Genomic DNA, 23114 nt, shown 5'->3' with positions numbered 1-23114 from the left:
GGAAAAAACCTTACCTTTAATCACGAGTATTAAAGATGACGGGGTTATTGGTGACTGGCTTTCATCTGCTACTGATGAATGTCTTCCTTTATTAAATAAAAAGAACAAACAGGGCTACCAGCATCCCCCCGCCCCTTGGTTTTCAGAAACCCTTAAAATAGAAAAAACTAAATGCAAGAACCTGGAAAGAAAATGGCGAAAAAACTATGACCCAGACAGGAAAGCTACTTACAAACTAGCCCTTCTTAATTATCATCGATTATGTAACACCGCGCGCGCCGAATATGCCTCCGACATTATTTTACAATCCCAGAATTGCCCCAAAGTGCTGTTTGAAGTAGTAAAGGAACTCTCTGGTGACTCTCGCCTATCTCAGCCCCCTGACTTTGACTCCAAAAAATGTAATGATCTGGCAACCTTCTTTGTGGATAAAATTGACAAAATTTATGCTGAATTCCATACTCACTCTAACTATTCCAGTATCAGTACTAAATCCCAATCCACTTACATTTTATCTTCTCCTATCACTCAAGAAACGACCCAAGTTAATAATTCTAACTTACTTAATGAATGGCTCCCTATGGATACTGCCTCTTTTCTTAATATTCTCACTAGCATTAAATCTGGTTCCCCGCAAGATCCTATCCCCATCAAAGTACTTCAAAAACTTAACCCCCCCATACTTCTCTTTATCATGAAGTTTCTTAACTTGTCACTTACCGAAGCTTATGTGCCTGCATTATGGAAGCATGCAATGGTTCTCCCTTTACTTAAGAAAACTAATTCTGATCCTGAAATTTTCTCAAATTTTCGTCCAATTTCTCTTTTGCCTGTTTTTTCCAAAATTTTGGAAAAACATGTTAATTTTCAATGATCCCATTTTGTAGAAACCAGTAATATCCTCCATCCATCTCAATCTGGTTTTCGTGCTGGCTATTCAACTGAGACGACCTTATTGGGCGTGACTGAAAATATCCGCCAACAAATTGATAAAGGAGAAACGGTAGCTCTTATCCTATTGGATTTAAGCGCTGCTTTTGATACTGTATCTCACTCATCTCTCCTAAAATTGCTTAATATCAAGGATATTGGCAGCAAAGCCCTCCTGTGGCTGTCCAGTTTCTTATCTAATAGGACTTTTCAGGTTTTTTCCCATACAGCTTCTTCTTTGACTCGCGCATCCCCTTATGGAGTTCCTCAGGGCTCCATTCTCAGTCCACTACTTTTCAATATATATGTTAGTCCTTTGGCAAGTATAGCAGAACAAGCTGGTCTAACTATCTTTTCTTATGCCGATGACACTCAACTAATTTTTTCACTCTCTTCCAAAGAAACCGTTAACCCTTCCTCTTTGCAAATAGGACTATCTAAGATAGCCAATTGGATGCATTTAAATAAACTCAAACTTAATGGAGAAAAGACAGAACTCCTCATTTTTGGAAATAAAAAATCTCTCTGGGGCCCCCAACATTGGCCTTTTGAATTGGGTGTCCCCCCAATCGCTTCCCCTTCTGCACGCAACCTGGGCATCGTAATTGATGATCAGTTGACTATGAAAAAACAGGTGACCAAAGTAGCTTCTACCTGCTTCGCTATCCTGAAGTGGCTTCGTAAAATTCTCTGGATGCTTCCTGTGGCTGCACAGAGAAATCTGGTCCAAGCGCTGGTTATTTCTAGACTGGACTACGGAAACGTGCTCTATTTGGGTGCGAATAAAGAAGCGCTAAACAAACTGCAAGTTGTTCAGAACTCGGCGGCCAGGCTTCTTTGCCAATTGCCCAGACTCACTCCTACTTCTGGTGCACTTCGTGAACTTCATTGGCTAAGAATTGAGAATCGTATTAAATTTAAAGCCCTATGTTATATGTACAAAATTAATATGGGCTTAGCTCCTAACTTCCTTAAAATCTTGGTCCAACAATATCGGCCCTCTCGTCCACTCCGATCCTCTAATCAAATAAAATTCCAGGTGCCCAAATTTCGAGGTGCTAAAATGGGGGGACGCTCTTTTGCTTTCCTAGCTCTCTCTCTCTGGAATTCTCTTCCTTCTTACTTACGTCATGAGAGGGCATTCATTAGATTTCGAAAGGAGCTTAAGACATGGCTCTTTAACCAGTAACTGCCCCAGTTGCTCTTTTGAGTCTGCCTTTGTCTCGCACTGTCTTTAGCGCCGGGAAACCTCCGGGTAGCTGTGCGCTATATAAAATTAATAAATAATAATAATAAATAAATATGGCAAAGCAGCTGAGTCTGAATTAGGGGACATGTAAAGCTCTTACTATACCACTGGTGTCATATGCACAATATCATAATAAAACACAATACACAGAAGTACTAAAAATAAAGGTACTTTATTTTTATGACAATATGCCAAAAGTATCTCAGTGAGTACCCTCAGTATGAGGATAAGTTACATACACAAGATATATGTACACAAACCAAAATTAGGTAAGTAATAGCAAGAAAAGTAATGCAAACAGTGTAGAATTACAATAGATTGCAATAGGAGCACACAGGTATAGGGGCAACACAAACCATACACTCTAAAAGTGGAATGCGAACCACGAATGGACCCCAAACCTATGTGAGCTTGCAGGGGGTCGCTGGGACTGTAAGAAAACAATGAGGGTTAGAAAAATAGCCCACCCCAAGACCCTGAAAAGTAGGTGTAAAGTGCACCTACTACCCCAGAGAGCACAGAAGTCGTGATAGGGGTTTCTGCAGGAAGAACAAACACCAGCAATGCAACAACAGCGTATTTCCGAACCTGAGTACTTGTAAGACAAGGGGGCGAAGTCCAATAGTCGTGACAGTGTCGAGAGTGGGCAGGAGCCCAGGAAATGCCAGCTGAGGGTGCAAGGAAGCTGCCACCGGTTGGAAGAAGCTTGGAGTTCTGCAAGAAAGAAGAGAGCTAGAGACTTCTCCTTTGGAAGGCGGATGTCCCACATCGCAATGAAGCTTGCAGAGGTATTCCCACGCAGAAAGACTGCAAACAAGCCTTACTAGCTGTAAGTGTTGCAGTAGAGGTTTTTGGGTGCTGCTGTGGCCCAGGAGAGACCAGGATGTTGCCACTTGGAGGAGAGGACAGAGGGGGCGCCCAGCAACGCAGGGAGCCCTCACAGAAGCAGGCAGTACCTGCAAAAGTACCTGAACAGGCACTTGGAAGAAAAGTGAACCGGAGTCCACCCGAAGTCACAAAAGGGAGTCCCACGATGCTGGATGACAATTCAGAAGGTTGTGCACTGCAGGACAGAGTGTCGGGGACCCAGGCTTGGCTGTGCACGAAGGAAATCCTGGAAGAGTGCACAGGAACCGGAGCAGCTGCAAATCACGTGGTACCCAGCAATGTAGTCTAGCGTGGGGAGACAAGGACTTACCTCCACCAAACTTGGACTGAAGAGTCACTGGACTGTGGGAGTCACTTGGACAGAGTTGCTGAATTCCAGGGACCACGCTCGTCAGACTGAGAGGAGACCCAGAGGACCAGTGATGCAGTCTTTTGGTGCCTGCTGTTGCAGGGGGAAGTCGACCCACGGGAGATTTCTTCAGAGCTCCTGGTGCAGGGAGGAGGCAGGCTACCCCCAGATCATGCACCACCTGGAAACAGTCAAGAAAGCCGGCAGGATGAGGCGATACAAGGTTGCTAGTAGTCGTCTTGCTACTTTGTTGCGGTTTTCCAGGCATCCTGAGCAGTCAGCGGTCGATCCTTTGGCAGAAGGTGAAGAGGGAGATGCAGTGGAACTCTAGTGAACTCTTGCATTCGTTATCTAAAGAATTCCCCAAAGCAGAGACCCTAAATAGCCAGAAAAGGAGATTTGGCAACCAAGGAAGGAGGATTGGCTACCAAGAGAGGTAAGAGCCTATCAGAAGGAGCCTCTGACGTCACCTGCTGGCACTGGCCACTCAGAGCAGTCCAGTGTGCCACAGACACCTCTGTTTCCAAGATGGCCGAGGTCTGGGACACACTCGAGGAGCTCTGGGCACCTCCCCTGGGAGGTGCAGGTCAGGGGAGTGGGCGCTCCCCTTTCCTTTGTCCAGTTTCGTGCCAGAGCAGGGCTGGGGGATCCCTAAACCGGTGTAGACTAGCTTATGCAGAGATGGGCACCATCTGTGCCCATCAAAGCATTTCCAGAGGCTGGGGGAGGCTACTCCTCCCCAGCCCTGACACCTATTTCCAAAGGGAGAGGGTGTTACACCCTCTCTCAGAGGAAATCCTTTGTTCTGCCTTCCTGGGCCAGGGCTGCCTGGACCCCAGGAGGGCAGAAACCTGTCTGAGGGGTTGGCAGCTGCAGCAGCTGCAGTGGAGACCCCGGAAAGGCAGTTTGGCAGTACCCGGGTTCTGTGCTAGAGACCCGGGGGATCATGGAATTGTCCCCCCAATGCCAGAATGGCATTGGGGTGACAATTCCATGATCTTAGACATGTTACATGGCCATGTTCGGAGTTACCATTGTGACGCTGTACATAGGTAGTGACCTATGTACAGTGTACGCGTGTAATGGTGTCCCCGCGCTCACAAAGTCCGGGGAATTTTCCCTGAACGATGGGGGGGCACTTTGGCTAGTGCCAGGGTGCCCACACACTAAGTAACTTTGCACCCAACCTTCACCAGGTGAAGGTTAGACATATAGGTGACTTATAAGTTACTTAAGTGCAATGGTAAATGGCTGTGAAATAACGTGGATGTTATTTCACGCAGGCTGCAATGGCAGGCCTGTGTAAGACTTGTCAGAGCTCCCTATGGGTGGCAAAAGAAATGCTGCAGCCCATAGGGATCTCCTGGAACCCCAATACCCTGGGTACCTCAGTACCATACACTAGGGAATTATATGGGTGTGCCAGTATGCCAATGTGAATTGGTAAGTTTAGTCACTAGCCTGTTAGTGACAAATTTGGAAAGCAGAGAGAGTATAACCACTGAGGTTCTGGTTAGCAGAGCCTCAGTGAGACAGTGTAGGAGGCTGGACTGGCTTGTAGTGAGTACCAAGGGGTACTTGCACCTTGCACCAGGCCCAGTTATCCCTTATTAGTGCATAGGGTGTCTAGCAGCTTAGGCTGATAGATACTGGTAGCTTAGCAGAGCAGCTTAGGCTGAACTAGGAGACGTGTGAAGCTACTACAGTACCACTTAGTGTCATATGCACAATATCATAAGAAAACACAATACACAGTTATACTAAAAATAAAGGTACTTTATTTTTATGACAATATGCCAAAGTATCTTAGAGTGTACCCTCAGTGAGAGGATAGGAAATATACACAAGATATATATACACAATAGCAAAAATTTGCAGTATAGTCTTAGAAAACAGTGCAAACAATGTATAGTTACAATAGGATGCAATGGGGAAACATAGGGATAGGGGCAACACAAACCATATACTCCAAAAGTGGAATGCGAACCACGAATGGACCCCAAACCTATGTGACCTTGTAGAGGGTCGCTGGGACTATTAGAAAATAGTGAGAGTTAGAAAAATAACCCTCCCCAAGACCCTGAAAAGTGAGTGCAAAGTGCACTAAAGTTCCCCTAAGGACAAAGAAGTCGTGTTAGAGGAATAATGCAGGAAAGACACAAACCAACAATGCAACAACTGTGGATTTCCAATCTAGGGTACCTGTGGAACAAGGGGACCAAGTCCAAAAGTCACAAGCAAGTCGGAGATGGGCAGATGCCCAGGAAATGCCAGCTGCGGGTGCAAAGAAGCATCTACTGGACAGAAGAAGCTGAGGTTTCTGCAGGAACGAAAAGGGCTAGAGACTTTTCCTTTGGTGGACGGATCCCTCTCGCCGTGGAGAGTCGTGCAGAAGTGTTTTCCCGCCGAAAGAATGCCAACAAGCCTTGCTAGCTGCAAATTGTGCGGTTGGCGTTTTTGGACGCTGCTGTGGCCCTGGAGGGACCAGGAGGTCGCAAATTGGACCAGGAGAGAGAGGGGACATCGAGCAAGACAAGGAGCTCTCTCAGTGGCAGTTAGCTCTCAGAAAAGTGCCAGAAACAGGCACTACAAGGATGCGTGAAACGGTGCTCACCCGAAGTCGCACAAAGGAGTCCCACGTCGCCGGAGACCAACTTAGAACGTCGTGCAATGCAGGTTAGAGTGCCGTGGACCCAGGATTGGCTGTGCACAAAGGATTTCCGCCGGAAGTGCACAGGGGCCGGAGTAGCTGCAAAAGTCACGGTTCCCAGCAATGCAGCCCAGCGAGGTGAGGCAAGGACTTACCTCCACCAAACTTGGACTGAAGAGTCACTGGACTGTGGGGGTCACTTGGACAGAGTCGCTGGATTCGAGGGACCTCGCTCGTCGTGCTGAGAGGAGACCAAAGGGACCGGTAATGCAGCTTTTTGGTGCCTACGGTTGCAGGGGGAAGATTCCGTCGACCCACGGGAGATTTCTTCAGAGCTTCTGGTGCAGAGAGGAGGCAGACTACCCCCACAGCATGCACAAGCAGGAAAACAGTCGAGAAGGCAGCAGGATCAGCGTTACAGAGTTGCAGTAGTCGTCTTTGCTACTATGTTGCAGGTTTGCAGGCTTCCAGCGCGGTCAGCAGTCGATTCCTTGGCAGAAGGTGAAGAGAGAGATGCAGAGGAACTCGGCTGAGCTCTTGCATTCGTTATCTAAAGTTTCCCCAGAGACAGAGACCCTAAATAGCCAGAAAAGAGGGTTTGGCTACTTAGGAGAGAGGATAGGCTAGCAACACCTGAAGGAGCCTATCACAAGGAGTCTCTGACGTCACCTGGTGGCACTGGCCACTCAGAGCAGTCCAGTGTGCCAGCAGCACCTCTGTTTCCAAGATGGCAGAGGTCTGGAGCACACTGGAGGAGCTCTGGACACCTCCCAGGGGAGGTGCAGGTCAGGGGAGTGGTCACTCCCCTTTCCTTTGTCCAGTTTCGCACCAGAGCAGGGCTAAGGGGTCCCCTGAACCGGTGTAGACTGGCTTATGCATAATTGGGCACATCTGTGCCCAAGAAAGCATTTCCAGAGGCTGGGGGAGGCTACTCCTCCCCTGCCTTCACACCATTTTCCAAAGGGAGAGGGTGTCACACCCTCTCTCAGAGGAAGTTCTTTGTTCTGCCATCCTGGGCCAGGCCTGGCTGGACCCCAGGAGGGCAGATGCCTGTCTGAGGGGTTGGCAGCAGCAGCAGCTGCAGTGAAACCCCAGGAAGGGCAGTTTGGCAGTACCAGGGTCTGTGCTACAGACCACTGGGATCATGGGATTGTGCCAACTATGCCAGGATGGCATAGAGGGGGCAATTCCATGATCATAGACATGTTACATGGCCATATTCGGAGTTACCATTGTGAAGCTACATATAGGTAGTGACCTATATGTAGTGCACACGTGTAATGGTGTCCCCGCACTCACAAAGTTCAGGGAATTGGCTCTGAACAATGTGGGGGCACCTTGGCTAGTGCCAGGGTGCCCTCACACTAAGTAACTTTGCACCTAACCTTTACCAGGTAAAGGTTAGACATATAGGTGACTTATAAGTTACTTAAGTGCAGTGTAAAATGGCTGTGAAATAACGTGGACGTTATTTCACTCCGGCTGCAGTGGCAGGCCTGTGTAAGAATTGTCAGAGCTCCCTATGGGTGGCAAAAGAATTGCTGCAGCCCATAGGGATCTCCTGGAACCCCAATATCCTGGGTACCTCAGTACCAGATACTAGGGAATTATAAAACTACATCGTTTTCCCTCAGGTGGAGGATTTGCCTACAGTGAAAGGTGACTTCTATGCCCTTGGACACATCCCCAACATCATAGGTGCCATTGATGGGACACATGTGGCTTTCTCCCCCCTCACCCCCTTCCCACAGGAGTGAACAGGTGTACAGAAACCGGAAGAGTTATCATTCCATGAATGTACAGATGGTATGTTTGGCAGACCAGTACATCTCCCATGTGAATGCCATGTTCCCTGGCTCAGTGCATGACGTCTACATCCTGCGGAATAGCAGCATCCCTTATGTGATGGGTCAAATCCAGAGGCACCGTGTGTGGCTATTAGGTGAGCCCCTGGAACCAAGACAGTGGGAATGGTTGTCTGGGGTTATCCCTACAGGTTAGTGTGTGTCTAACAGTTGTCCCTCGCCATTTGCAGGTGACTCTGGGTACCCCAACCTGTCATGGCTACTGAACCCAGTGAAGAATCCCAGGACCAGGGCAGAGGAACACTACAATGAGGCCCATGGGCGAACTAGGAGGGTGATCGAGCGGACCTTCGGCCTCCTGAAGGCCAGGTTCAGGTGCCTCCATATGACAGGTGGATCCCTATTCTACTCACCAAAGAAGGTGTGCCAGATCATCGTGGCCTGCTGTATGCTTCACAACTTGGCTTTGCGACGACAGGTGCCTTTTCTGCAGGAGGATGGTCCAGATGGCGGTGTTGTGGCAGCTGTGGAGCCTGTGGACAGTGATGAGGATGAAGCAGAGGAAGAAGACATGGAGAACAGGTGAGAATACATTCCTGCCTACTACATGTACTTTTACACTACTACCTCTATCCTGTCTGTCGTTTTCACCCAGTGTATGGTCACTGAGTTGTCACTTTCCCTTACGGTTTCATAGGTGTGGGTCCCAACATGTGTCATCTGCTTAGATTCCTCATGGACTAGAGCTGTGTGACTTAGGTATGTTGACATTACTATTTAATGAACATTTTGTCACTGTAATTGCAAATACACTATTTTGAAATCAAAGACAGACTCCAGATCTTTTTGTGCTTTAGGTGTGTTTATTTAAATGCAAAATATTGGAGGGGGAAGTTAAATGGTGAGGGGTGATGGCGGAGGATTGTCCATGGCAGAGTCCAGTCTATTAGTCTCACAGGTGCATTGCCCATATGGGCATAGGAAGTGGAGCTGGGGCAGTTTAAATATGGACAGGGTGACAAAGTGGGACAGTGGGATGACAATCAGGGTGGTCTCATTTCTTGGCGGGGGTCTTGGCATCGTGCTCTGTCTTTGTCCTAGATCTCAGGGACCAGGGACCTTTTGCGGGGTGGTTCTCCCTCTGTAGGGGGTGGGGTCCTGGTGTGGTGGTCCTGTGGCGGGGCGTCCTGTCCACTTGCGCGGGTAGAGGCGGTGGGCAGTTTATCGGCCATGCTAGTGTCAGGGGCCCCTTGTAGTGCTACAGTGTCCCTCCTGGTGTTGAGTACTTCCTTCAGCACCCCTACGATGGTGCCCAGGGTGGAGCTGATGGTTCTGAGTTCCTCCCTGAAGCCCAAATACTGTTCCTCCTGCAGCCGCTGGGTCTCCTGAAACTTGGCCTGGACCGTTGCCATCGTCTCCAGGGAGTGGTGGTATGCTCCCATGATGGAGGACAGGGCCTCGTGGAGAGTGGGTTCCCTTGGCCTGTCCGCCCCCTGTCGCACAGCAGCCCTCCCATTTCCCCTGTGTTCCTGGGCCTCCGCCCCTGGACCATATGCCCACTGCCCCCAGGTCCCTGTTGTTGTTGGGATGGTGGGTTATCCTGGGTTCACCTTAGTGGTGGACACACAGCTGATTGACGTGTCCTGGGGCTGGGTGGGTGCTGTGCTGGTGTTTCCAGAGGGGGGAAGGTCTGTGGTGGCCTGTGCCAGTGTGAGGGGAACCGACTGTCCTGAGGCCCACGATGGTCCGGGCTGGTCATCTAGATCCAGTTGGGTGCTGTCATCACCGTGGGCCTCTTCTGTGGGTGGGGTGGACATGTCTGGACCCTCCTGTCTGGTGACGTTGGGTAGTGGTCCTGCAGGGGTGGAAAGGCATGATTATTGCATCTGTGTGTGTCATGGGGAATTCACAAAGTCTGGGGAATTTGCCCTGAACGATGTGGGGGCACCTTGGCTAGTGCCAGGGTGCCCACACACTAATTAACTTTGCACCCAACCTTCTCCAGGTGAAGGTTAGACATATAGGTGACTTATAAGTTACTTATGTGCAGTGGTAATTGGCTGTGAAATAACGTGTACGTTATTTCACTCAGGCTGCAGTGGAAGGCCTGTGTAAGAATTGTTAGAGCTCCCTATGGGTGGCAAAAGAAATGCTGCAGCCCATAGGGATCTCCTGGAACCCCAATACCGTGGGTACCTCAGTACCATATACTAGGGAATTATAAGGGTGTTCCAGTATGCCAATGTGAATTGGTGAAATTGTTCGCTAGCCTGTTAGTGACAATTTGGAAAGCAGAGAGAGCATAACCACTGAGGTTCTGGTTAGCAGAGCCTCAGTGAGACAGTTAGTCATCACACAGGGGACACATACAGGGCACACTTATGAGCACTGGGGCCTTGGCTGGCATGGTCCCAGTGACACATACACTAAAACAACATATGTACAGTGAAATATGGGGGTAACATGCCAGGCAAGATAGTACTTTCCTACAACCACCTTATCAGCTAAGGACCTATCAGGAGGGGTCTCTGACATCACCTGCTGGCACTGGCCACTCAGAGGCCTCCAGAGTGCCCCCACACCTTGCAAAGCAAGATGCTTGAAGTCTGGACACACTGGAGAAGCTCGGGCACCACCCCTGGGGTGGTGATAGACAGGGGAGTGGTCACTCCCCTTTCCTTTGTCCAGTTTCACACCAGAGCAGGGAAGAAGGGGTCCCAGAGCAGGTGTAGACTGGCTTATGCAAGGAGGGCACCATCTGTGCCCTTCAAACCATTTTCAGAGGCTGGGAGAGGCTGGGAGAGGCTACCCCTCCCCAGCCCTTAAAACCTATTTCCAAAGGGAGAGGGTGAAACACCTCTCTCAGAGGAAATTCTTTGTTCTGCCTTCCCGGGACCAGACCCCAGGAGGGCAGAACCCTGTCTGTGGGGTGACAGCAGTGGTAGCTGCAGAGAAAACCCCAGAGTGCTGGTTTGGCAGTACCCGGGATTCATGGTGGTGCCCCAGGGATACATGGAATTGGCTTCCCAATACCATATTTGGCATGTGGGGACAATTCCATGAGCTTAGACATGTTACATGGCCATGTTCGGAGTTACCATTGTAAAGCTACACAAAGGTATTGACATATATGTAGTGCACGCGTGTAATGGTATCCCGCACTCACAACGTCTGGGAAAATGGCCCTGAACTATGTGGGAGCGCCTTTGCTAGTGTAAGGGTGTCCTCACACTTAGTAACTTTGCACCTAACCTTCAGCAAATGAAGGTTAGACATATAGGTGACTTATAAGTTACTTAAGTGCAGTGAAAATGGCTGTGAAAGAAAGTGTGCGTAATTTCACTCAGGCTGCAGTGGCAGTCCTGGGTAAAGGTTTGTCTGAGCTCCCTATGGATGGCAAAAGAAATGCTGCGGCCCATAGGGATCTTCTGGAACCCCAAAACCTTGGGTACCTAGGTACCACATACTAGAGAATTATAAGGGTGTTCCAGTGTGCCAATTGAAATTGGTAAAAGTTGTCACTAGAGTATAGTAACAAATTTAAAGGCAGAGAGAGCATAAGCCGTGAGGTTCTGATTAGCAGAGCCTCAGGGACACAGTTAGTCACTACACAGGTGTACACATTCAGGCCACAAACTATGAGCACTGGGGTCCTGGCTAGCAGGATCCCAGTGAGACAGGCAAAAACAAACTGACATACATGTAAAAATGTGGGTAAAATGCCAGGCAAGATGGTACTTTCCTACACGGTCGCAAAGGGTTGGGGTCCTGGGGCACACAGCAGATGCCACGATGCAAGGCTCAGGGCAGCCAGGTGCAGGACGTTTGGAAAGTCTTGAATGCTGTGAGCAAAGCAACGCTTTGGAGGTGGACGTAAGTCTTCTTCTTGGGGTCTTGCAGGACGTTGCGGGTGCTTTGGGGGGAGGTCCAGGAGGTCACTGAAGTCCCTTAACTGGGGCTTCCTCCTTGTCCAGTTGCAGTGTTGTAAGTCAGTAGCGATTAGATTAAGCATTAGCAGAAGACATCTTGTATTTAGCAACTATTGTGAACATTTTGCGGAATCCATTTTGTATTCATGGCAGCCACTTTCTCTGCCATGTGCTCACCATGTGCTCTGTCCTACCTTACTGTTAACTATTCTTGAAAATCTGTCTAGTGACAAGTTATATTTAGCATCTCCCACTTTCGCACATGCCCAGTAAGATCTGCAGCTGTTAGTAATCAGTAACAGACAGTAATGTGTCAACTAGTTCTTGAAAACTGTTAGCCCCTCCTACCTGTCGACTGTGCATTTCCATATGACCTTATATGTATATAAATCTTGCTTCTATAACTGTACCACCTTCTTTTAGCCCCTGCGTGGGTATAAAAGGACCCTGCTCTCTTAGTTCAGTGTGCTACTTCAAACATTACCGAAGGGTGCTGTTTGAACTGTAGTACCACCTCATGAGGTTTAATAAACTTTGTCTTTTATTTCAGTTTCTGTGCCAACTTCTTCCTATATGGTCTGAGGACTTTGTGCAGAGAAGGGCGAACCCCTTGCACTAGTAGGCCTTGATGAGGCTTACTTCGACAAATTGGCACCCGAACAGGGACTCATCGGCGAATCGGAGGCCCGACGGATTGGTCGCAATGAAGGATTGGGATCTCGCTGCGGACGATCAATGCCTGAGGAGACCCGAGTCTTGGCAACCACAGCGTTTTTCCCTTCTTTCTGATTTGACCATCCAGGTGGCGCTGGTCCTCGACTGAGATCCTTTTTGTTCATTCGTCATGCAGTGACCATTTGGTCGATTTTAGAACTTGGCAGTTGGTACCTGGACGTTCTGTGATTGGTAAGAGCCGTTTTATGGCACTTGCTGTCGGTTTTGATGACTTTGTTTGGTAATGAAGTTTAGCACCACTTACTGTGGCTCTCGTGTTTTGGGTGACTAGTCAATTTGTGTCCTTTGAATTGATATATAAATTGCAATTTATATAAGCAGGTAATGAGGAGAATGTTCTCCAATTTAATTTTGATTTGAACGGCACCTTAAGTGTTACTTTGATTATAATCTTGCATATTCTGCACTATTTTTGGCATGCCTGTTTTTAGCGCACTTCGTAGAATGTGTTGCTTTTGTAATGGTACCAATTTTAGAGTGGAAGAATTGCAATCGGCACCCCCAGAGGGGGCGCCCAATAGAGATATGTTTGTGAAACATGGTCTTTCTTCTATAATGTACAGCACATTATGGAATAAATACACTCATGCGGATCCTGAGTTACGTTGGCCTATGCATGGGTCATTTGATTTGCGAAAGATTAAGTATGTGGAACAATGTCTGTGTAATTGAAGGTCTAGGCAAGATATGTTTGACTGTGTACGAATGTGGGAAAAAGAAGTGCGTAGACGAGTGAAGCATGAGCAAGCCTTGCTTGAGAAAGAGCAGTGGAAGAATATATATGTGAAAGCATTGGAAATGAGAAATAAATAAATAAATGACTTAAAGGAGCTAGAAGAAAAATAACGTAAATTAAAGGTAACTGGTCAATACACTGTTAGGCAACCTCTCTATCCTATCCTTAATAAACCACACAATGATTTTTTGTTACTAGATCGCCCTCCACCTCCGTATGTTGTTCCCTCTGCCCCTCATGAGTTAGCTGAGGTCTCCGGTTCAGAGCAACAGAAGATGCGAGACAGTCGCTCTATGTTGCCTGCTGACCGTGCGTCTGAGCTTAGATCTATTGCTCGTAAAACAATTCGTAGTGTTGTCTCTGCTTCTGAACTTTTAGACAACATGAAAGGGTGGACGGAAAAGGAGCAGCTATATTTTACTGAGGCATTTGGCACAGAAGTTATAGAACTATTTTGGAAATATTCTGATGAGTTAGAGCCAGATGATGTAGCAGCTGATCATAAGCAAATGCGTGATGGTCTTTTTGTTTTCTCCCAGGTGGCTGATGCAATCAGGCGTTTGGTGAAATTATGTGTTGTGGCAGTCCGATTGCAAGAGGAGAAAAGGGATGTGGACGTAGTTGCACGGACATCTCAGACTGGCGGGGTGCAAGCTTCCATCTTTGGAACTGATAAGACTATGATAGTTCACGCTAAACCAATGCAGGAGGCCGCGCCTTTGTATGTTCCTCCTAAAGGATTGGGTACAAGTGATGATAAAACTTCTGTTGATGCTAAGGGTTATTTTATTTATAATTGGGTACATACTCCTTGGAATAGGGCAGATGTAATGGCACTTAAAACAGCATTACCTGACCCGCGAAAAAATCCAGCCGCCTTTTATGAGGAAGTTGAGGGAGCAATTAGTTCTTGTACTATGACTTTGGCTGACATTGATTTATTTTTCGGATTGATATTACCGCCAGATATGTGGAGAACTGTCCATAAAGTTGATGATTGTGCCATTTTTGGGGCGTCATGGAAAGAATTAGAACAGATGGACAGGGATAGGGAACCTGCGAAAAAGCCATATCAGTTGATTCTAGATCTTCCCGCAGCCATATTAGTTAAGTTAAAGACGATTATTCCCCCTAAAAAGATAGATTGGACTGTTTTAGCATCTTGTAAGCAAAAAGCAGATGAATCGGTCTCTGATTTCTTTACACGCTTTGAAGATTCATTTCATGATTTTAGCGGCCAGTTATTGTCAGATGATACGGGCAGACATTTGTTTGTCGATAAATATGTCGCAAATCTGTTACCAGGAATAGCTAGTCGTCTAAAAGCTAGTGAAAGTTCACAGACTACCTCTACTCCAGTTTCTCTTTTGACTATGGCTCAGTATTATGAACGTCAGGAATTAGAAGCAAAAGGTAGCGAGGATAAAAAGATTAAAGAATTAAAGACGAAGGTTATGTTGGCTCAAGCTTATGGTCCGCCTTTTGGAGGTAGTGATAGAGGTGGACGTGGATCTTATGGTTCTTCTTACACTCGTTTGAATTTGTTTGTTGATCAGTGTGCGTATTATAAGAAATTTTGGCATTGGGATGCCAATTGTCCAGCACTACGTGTTCAGCAGTGTTCACGTAGTCGGGGACAAATGAGAAATCGCTTAGGATATTCAGGGCCTAGAAGAAGCACGAATGATCATGCTAGGGTTGATGCTAATGTACAAGGGCAGGATGGGTTTAACACTTTTGATAGACGGAACCAATACCAGATGTCTAACTATGTGCAGCCTGATTTCCAAGATTCTGCTTATGGATAGGATTGCCTAGGATGGGGTAAGGAATCAGTTGAAGTTCCAGTAGATCAGAGGGGTCCCTATGTTACAGCACATGTTTTGGGTTCTACTGATCAGTTTCTGGTTGATACAGGAGCTACTCGTAGCACCTTGTCTAAACAATTGATTCCAAGGGCTCCCCTGTCTGGCTTAACCATTACATTGATAGGTTTCAATGGAACACCTTCCCCTAGCCCATTGTCACAACCACTTGCATTCCATGTTGATAAATTTACTGATCCATGTCCATTTTTGCTTTCTTCAAATACACCAGACAATATTGTGGGTCTTGATGTGCTCAGGTATTTCAGGGCTACAATACGATGCTCTCCTGAAGTGGTGTGTGTTATTTTGAATGATAATCATCCTGTGATGGAAAGAGTTTGTCTTGTTAAAGAGGATATTGCATTAACTTCACTCCCTAGTACTTTGCGGGCTACTTCAGATACTGATGTGGGACAAATGATTATTCCACCGGTACATATTAGTGTCAAGGAGGGAGCTGTATTGCCACATTTACCTCAATACAAAATTTCACAGGAGAGTGAAGAAAGAATTAACACAAATTGTGCATGATCTTATTGCAGTTGGAGTTGTTGAGGAAGTTCCGTATAATGTTTGTAACAGTCCGATTCTTCCTATTCTGAAAAAGGATACTGATACTAGGATTTACAGATTCATTATTGATTTACATGAAGTCAATAAGATTGTGGTACCACAATATCCTGTGGTATCTGACATCACAACACTTCTTACTTTGGTTCCCCCGACAGCAACTACATTCTCTGTGATAGACTTGAAGAATGCTTTCTTTTCGATCCCTATTCATCCTGACAGCCGACATTTGATGGTTTTACTTTGAATAAAGGATCGTTTAGATTTTGCAGAGTTCCTCAAGGCTATACTGAGAGTCCTAGTATTTATAGTCAAGCGTTAAAACGACAACTTGATTCTTTTGTTTTGCCTGAAGGTGTGGCTCTCATACAATGTGTTGATGATATTTTGTTGGCAGCTGATACCCCTGAGCAATGTGAAAAGTGCACTTCGTCCTTACTTTCTATTCTTGCTTCACACCATCATAAAGTGTCAAGAAAGAAATTGCAATATTGTAGACCAAAGGTAACCTATTTAGGTCACCTTTTGTCTAAGGAGGGCCGTGCACTTACATCAGATCGTATTCAAGCAATTTTAGACCCACCAGTACCTTCTACTCAGAAAGATGTTCGTGCATTCCTTGGTCTTAGTTGTTTTTGTAGGCAATGGATATTAGGGTTTTCACACATTGTCAAATCATTGCTAGCACTTTTGACTAAAGATACTCCAATGCCCCTCCCATGGACAGATGAATGTGAGACTGCTTTCCGGCAGCTACGACAAGCCCTTTGTTCAGCACCAGTGTTAGGTACTCCAGATTACACGAAGCCTTTTGCACTTTACGCACATGAGAAAGATGGATGTGCATTGTCAGTTTTAGTACAGACACATGGCGATAAGCAACGTCCCTGTGCAAATTTTTCAGCAGTACTTGATCCTGTCGCTCGAGCGTTACCTGGGTGTTTTCGTTCAGTTGCCGCAACAGCTGTGTCAATACGATAGAGAGAAAGGGATAGTTTTGTCACATAAGCTGTTGGTGTTAGTACCCCATGCGGTTGATGCTCTTTTAAATCAAACAAAGACGCAACATTTAACTAGCACTCGCCTGACAGGATATGAATTGACATTGCTGGCTCCTCACATTACACTGAAGAGATGTGCAACACTAAGGGCCATATTTATACTCTGGTTGCGCCGAATTTGCGTCGTTTTTTTCGACGCAAATTCGACGCAAAACTAACGCCAACTAACGCCATATTTATACTATGGCGTTAGAGGCGAATAGCGCCAAAGTTCCCGGAATGTGCGTCATTTTTTAGCGTGAACCCCTTCCTTGCGTTAATGATATGCAAGGGAGGCGTTCCCGTCTAAAAAATGACTCCCAGGCCTTTACGTGGTATTTATACTCCCGGGCAAAAGAGACGCCCGGGAGTGGGCGTGGCTAAAAACGGCGCATTTGCGCCGCTTTTTAACGCCTGGGTCAGGCATGGCGTTAAGGGACAAGTGGGCTCAAAATGAGCCCAGAGTGCCCTCCCCTGCTCCCAGGGACCCCCCCTGCCACCCTTGGCCACCCCAGGAGGACACCCAAGGCTGGAGGGACCCACCCCAGTGACATTCAGGTAAGTATTTTTTTATTTTTTTTTAATAATTTTTTTTGGCATAGGGGGGCCTGATTTGTGCCCCCCTACATGCCACAATGCCCAATGACCATGCCCAGGGGACAGAAGTCCCCTGGGCATGGCCATTGGGCAAGGGGGCATGACTCCTATCTTTACAATGATAGGAGTCATGTTGATGGGGGATGGGCGTCGAAAATAAATGGCGCAAGTCGGGTTACGACGATTTTTTCGACGTAACCTGACTTGCCCCATTTTAAGACGCCCATGCGCCATTTTCCCCCTACGCCGGCGCTGCCTGGTGTACGTGGTTTTTCTCGCGCACACCAGGCAGCGCCGGTCTGCTTGCGCCGGCTAACGCCATTCAATAAATACGGCGCCCGCATGGCGCTTCAGAATGGCGTTAGCCGGCGCAAAACTTTTTGACGCTAAACTGCGTTAGCGCAGTTTAGCGTCAAAAAGTATAAATATGGGCCTAAATCCAGCCACTTTGTTGCCATATCCGGTGACTCAGCCTCAGTCACAAGAAACACATGATTGTATATTCCTTACAGAAGAACAGACAAAGGGTCGTATTGATTTACAAGATGCGCCCTTTCCAGATGTAGATGGGGAATTATGGGTTGATGGGTCTTGTTTGAAGTTGCCAGACGTTACGACCTCAGCTGCATATCACCACAATACACACGGTAGTGGAGACAGCTCGTATACCACAGAACTCAGCTCAAGCAGCTGTACTAATAGCTTTGACACGAGCATGTGAGCTTAGTACTTACTTATGTGTGAACATTTATACAGACAGCCGCTATGCTTTTGGAGTGGCTCATGATTTTGGTTTGCTTTGGAAGGAGAGAGGCTTTCTCACATCCCACGGGATACAGATAATGCACGGAGAATTAGTGCATAACCTCTTGACTGCATTGACATATCCAAAGAAACTAGCTATTGTGAAATGTAGTGCAAACAAGAAAGTGACCGATAAGATAGGGCAAGGTAATGCCCTTGCGGACCATGTAGCACGTGAGACTGCGATGCAGCGAAGAATTACTTCTATGTATGTAGTGAAGTCACAAGCTGAACGTTGGCATAATGCTAGACAAGACGTATTAGATATACAGAAATCTGCTTCTGTGAAAGAACGTGAGCAATGGTCTGAAGAAGGAGAATTGGATGATGAGGGTTGTTGGCGGAATAAGCAGATTGATAAATGGAAATTGCCTATAGCTTTTGTACAACCTATCGTTCAGATGGCACATGGGCTGGCACATGTTGGAGCTTCAACAATAACAAAGTTGCGTACGCAAGTTTGGGAGCATCCAGAAATTTCCAGTACAGCTAAGAGAGAAGTACAGTCTTGTTGATCTGCTTACAATACAATCCTGGAAAAGGGACACGAATTTCTGCGGGAGGGTTTGCTACACCAACTGCACCTTTCGAAGTTCTACAGATGGATTATATTCAGCTTGAACGCTGCAACAATTTAAAGTATGTCTTGGTGGTGGTATGTGCCTTCAGTAAATGGATAGAGGCGTACCCTGTAGGAAAGTACCATCTTCCCTGGCATGTTACCCCCATATTTAACTGTATATATGTTGTTTTAGTGTATGTGTCACTGGGACCCTGCCAGCCAGGGACCCAGTGCTCATAAGTGTGCCCTGTATGTGTTCCCTGTGTGATGACTAACTGTCTCACTGAGGCTCTGCTAACCAGAACCTCAGTGGTTATGCTCTCTCTGCTTTCCAAATTGTCACTAAAAGGCTAGTGACCAATTTCACCAATTCACATTGGCATACTGGAACACCCTTATAATTCCTTAGTATATGGTACTGAGGTACCCAGGGTATTGGGGTTCTAGGAGATCCCTATGGGCTGCAGCAATTCTTTTGCCACCCATAGGGAGCTCTGACAATTCTTACACAGGCCTGCCACTGCAGCCTCAGTTAAATAAGGTCCACGTTATTTCACAGCCATTTACCACTGCATTTAAGTAACTTATAAGTCACCTATATGTCTAACCTTTACCTGGTAAAGGTTGGGTGCTAAGTTACTTAGGGGGTCATTCCTACCCTGGCGGTCCGAGACCGCCAGGGTAGGGGACGGAGGAAGCACCGCCAACAGGCTGGCGGTGCTTCTGGGGCTATTCTGACTGTGGCGGCAAAGCCGCGGTCAGAAAAGGGAAGCCGGTGTTTTCCCGCCGGCTTCCCGCTGCCCCTGTGAATCCCCCACGGCGGCGCTGCAAGCAGCGCCGCCATGGGGATTCCGACCCCCTTCCCGCCATCCTGGTCCTGGCGGTAAAATCCGCCAGGAACAGGATGGCGGGAACGGGTGTCGTGGGGCACCTGGGGGCCCCTGCAGTGCCCATGCCACTGGCATGGGCACTGCAGGGGCCCCCTAACAGGGCCCCATTGAGATTTTCAGTGTCTGCTTGGCAGACACTGAAAATCGCAACGGGTGCAACTGCACCCGTCGCACACCAGCAACTCCGCCGGCTCCATTCGGAGCTGGCTTCCTCGTTGCTGGTGCTTTCCCGCTGGGCGGGCGGGCGGCCTTTTGGCGGTCGCCCGCCAGCCCAGCGGGAAAGTCAGAATGACCGCCGCGGTATTTTGACTGCGGTACGGTCTTCTGGCGGTTCCCGCCAGGCGGGCGGCGACCGCCGCCCGCCAAGGTAGGAATGACCGCCTTAGTGTGTGGGCACCCTGGCACTAGCCAAGGTGCCCCCACATCGTTCAGGGCAAATTCCCCGGACTTTGTGAGTGCGGTGACACCATTACACGCATGCACTGAACATAGGTCACTACCTATGTACAGCGTCACAATGGTAACTCCGAACATGGCCATGTAACATGTCTAAGATCATGGAATTGTCACCCCAATGCCATCCTGGCATTGGGGAGACAATTCCATGATCCCCCGAGTCTCTAGCACAGACCCGGGTACTGCCAAACTCTGCATAAGCCAGTCTACACCGGTTCAGGGATCTCCCAGCCCTGCTCTGGCGCGAAACTGGACAATGGAAAGGGGAGTGACCACTCACCTGACCTGCACCTCCCAGGGGAGGTGCCCAGAGCTCCTCCAGTGGGCTCCCGACCTCTGCCATCTTGGAAACAGAGGTGCTGCTGGCACACTGGACTGCTCTGAGTGTCCAGTGCCAGCAGGTGACGTCAGAGACTCCTTCTGATTGGCTCTTACCAGTGTTTCTAGCCTATCCTCCTTCCTAGGTAGCCAAACCTCGTTTTCTGGCTATTTAGGGTCTCTGCTTTGGTGAATTCTTTAGATAATGAATGCAAGAGCTCATCAGAGTTCCTCTGCATCTCTCTCTTCAGCTTCTGCCAAAGAATTGACCGCTTACTGCTCAGGGCACCTGCAAAACCGCAAAAAAGTAGCAAAGATGACTACTGAAACCTTGTATCACTGATCCTGCCGCCTTTTCAACTGTTTTTCTGGTGGTGCATGCTCTGGGGGTAGCCTGCCTCCTTTTTGCACCAGGAGCTCTGAAGAAATCTCCTGTGGGTCGACGGAATCTTCCCCCTGCAACCGCAGGCAACAAAAGACTGCATCACTGGTCCTCTGGGTCCCCTCTCAACAGGACGAGTATGGTCCCTGGAACTCAGCAACTATGTCCAGGTGACTACCACAGTCCAGTGACTCTTCAGTCCAAGTTTGGTGGAGGTACGTCCTTGCCTCCCCACGCTAGACTGCATTGCTGGTACCGTGTGATTTGCAGCTGCTCCAGCTCCTGAGCACTCTTCCAGGATTTCCTTTGTGCACAGCCAAGCCTGGGTCCCCGACACTCTAACCTGCAGTGCACAACCTCCGGAGTTGTCCTCCGGCATCGTGGGACTCAGATTTGTGTCTTCGAGTGAGCTCCGGTTCACTCCTCTTCGTAGTGCCTATTCTGGCACTTCTGCGGGTGCTGCCTGCTTCTGTGAAGGCTCCCTGACTTGCTGGGTGCCCCCTCTGTCTCCTCATCCAAGTGGCGACATCCTGGTCCCTCCTGGGCCGCAGCAGCATCAAAAAACATTAACCGCGACCCTTGCAACTAGCAAGGCTTGTTTGCAGTCTTTCTGCGTTGGAACACATCTGCAAGCTTCTTCGCAATGTGGGACATCCATCCTCCAAAGGGGAAGTTTCTAGCCCTCTTCGTTCTTGCAGAATCCACAGCTTCTACCATCCAGTGGCAGCTTCCTTGCACCCTCAGCTGGCATTTCCTGGGCATCTGCCCAATCTCGACTTTGTCGCGACTCTTGGACTTGGTCCCCTTGTTCCACAGGTACTCTCGTCTGGAAATCCACTTTGGTTGCATTGCTGGTGTTGGTCTTCCTTGCAGAATTCCCCTATCACGACTTCTGTGCTCTCTGGGGAATATAGGTGCACTTTGCACTCACTTTTCAGGGTCTTGGGGTGGGCTATTTTTCTAACCCTCACTGTTTTCTTACAGTCCCAGCGACCCTCTACAAGGTCACATAGGTTTGGGGTCCATTCGTGGTTCGCATTCCACTTTTGGAGTATATGGTTTGTGTTGCCCCTATCCCTATGTGTCCCCATTGCATCCTATTGTAACTATACATTGTTTGCACTGTTTTCTATTACTATACTGCATATTTTTGGTATTGTGTACATATATCTTGTGTATATTTGCTATCCTCATACTGAGGGTACTCACTGAGATGCTTTGGCATATTGTCATAAAAATAAAGTACCTTTATTTTTAGTATATCTGTGTATTGTGTTTTCTTATGATATTGTGCAAGTGACACTAGTGGTACTGTAGGAGCTTCACTCGTCTCCTAGTTCAGCCTAAGCTGCTCTGCTAAGCTACCATTTTCTATCAGCCTAAGCTGCTAGACACCCCTATACACTAATAAGGGATACCTGGTCCTGGTGCAAGGTGTAAGTACCCCTTGGTACTCACTACAAGCCAGTCCAGCCTCCCACATTGGTCGTGCAGCGGTGGGATAAGTACTTTGCAACTACTTACCACTTTTGTCATTGTACTTTTCATAAGAGAAAAATATACAAAACAAGTTCAGTGTATGTACACCTAACCAAAAAGTTTTGCTTCTCCTTTCACTTCTTTGCTAAGTGCTGAAAAGTACCTCTAAACTTTCTAAAAAGTTCTTTAAAAGTTTAAAAAGTTTTTTCTGCCTTTCAAAAAGTTCTGAAAAACTTTTTCTCACTTTTTCTATCCCTTAAACACTTTCTAAAATGTCTGGCACAGGCCAAACTGTTGATCTGTCCAAACTTGCTTATGATCTCCTTAGCTGGAAAGGAGCAAGGAGTCTCTGCATAGAAAGAGGTTTAAGTGTAGGGAAGAATCCCTCTAGAGAACTATTGGTTAATATGCTCATTGAACAAGATAAGACCAGAGTTGGCACTTCTGTTGAGAAATTAGCTGATGGTTCCCAATCTGACCCTGGGGCACCCCTAGCAAAAGATTTAGAAGGGAAACTTCCCAGCCTGCCCATTAGCAGACCACCTAGCATAGCTGGTACTGATGTAGAGTCACATCACAGTAATAGTGTTGCCTCACATCACAGTAAGAGTGTTCCTTCTCATCATAGTAGAAGTGCTGTTTCTGTTAGCCAGGCTGTTAGAGTGCCATCTGTTAGGGACAGGTCTCCTTCTGCTCATTCTCACCATACTTCTGTTTCAAGGCATGCCCCACCCACCCACCCTGATGACAGAGTGTTAAAAAGGGAGCTCAATAGATTGAGAGTGGAACAATCCAGGCTGAAACTCAAGAAGCAACAGCTGGATTTAGATAGGCAGTCCTTGGAAATAGAAAGAGAAAGACAGAAATTGGGTTTAGA

At 47.6% G+C, this 23114-nt stretch overlaps 1 protein-coding gene across 1 annotated transcript in view; it reads right to left on the bottom strand.

Moving 5' to 3' along the window:
- Window positions 1–23114, bottom strand: part of LOC138287144 (V-type proton ATPase 116 kDa subunit a 4-like) — a 1145905-nt gene that overhangs the window by 339363 nt on the left and 783428 nt on the right. The gene's annotated exons all lie outside the window — the stretch shown is intronic.

Source organism: Pleurodeles waltl, chromosome 4_1 (assembly GCF_031143425.1).
Source record: "Pleurodeles waltl isolate 20211129_DDA chromosome 4_1, aPleWal1.hap1.20221129, whole genome shotgun sequence".
Classification (NCBI taxonomy): domain Eukaryota; kingdom Metazoa; phylum Chordata; class Amphibia; order Caudata; family Salamandridae; genus Pleurodeles; species Pleurodeles waltl.
Note: the sequence above shows the minus strand (reverse complement) of the source record. Positions and strands in the feature narration are given on the sequence as shown.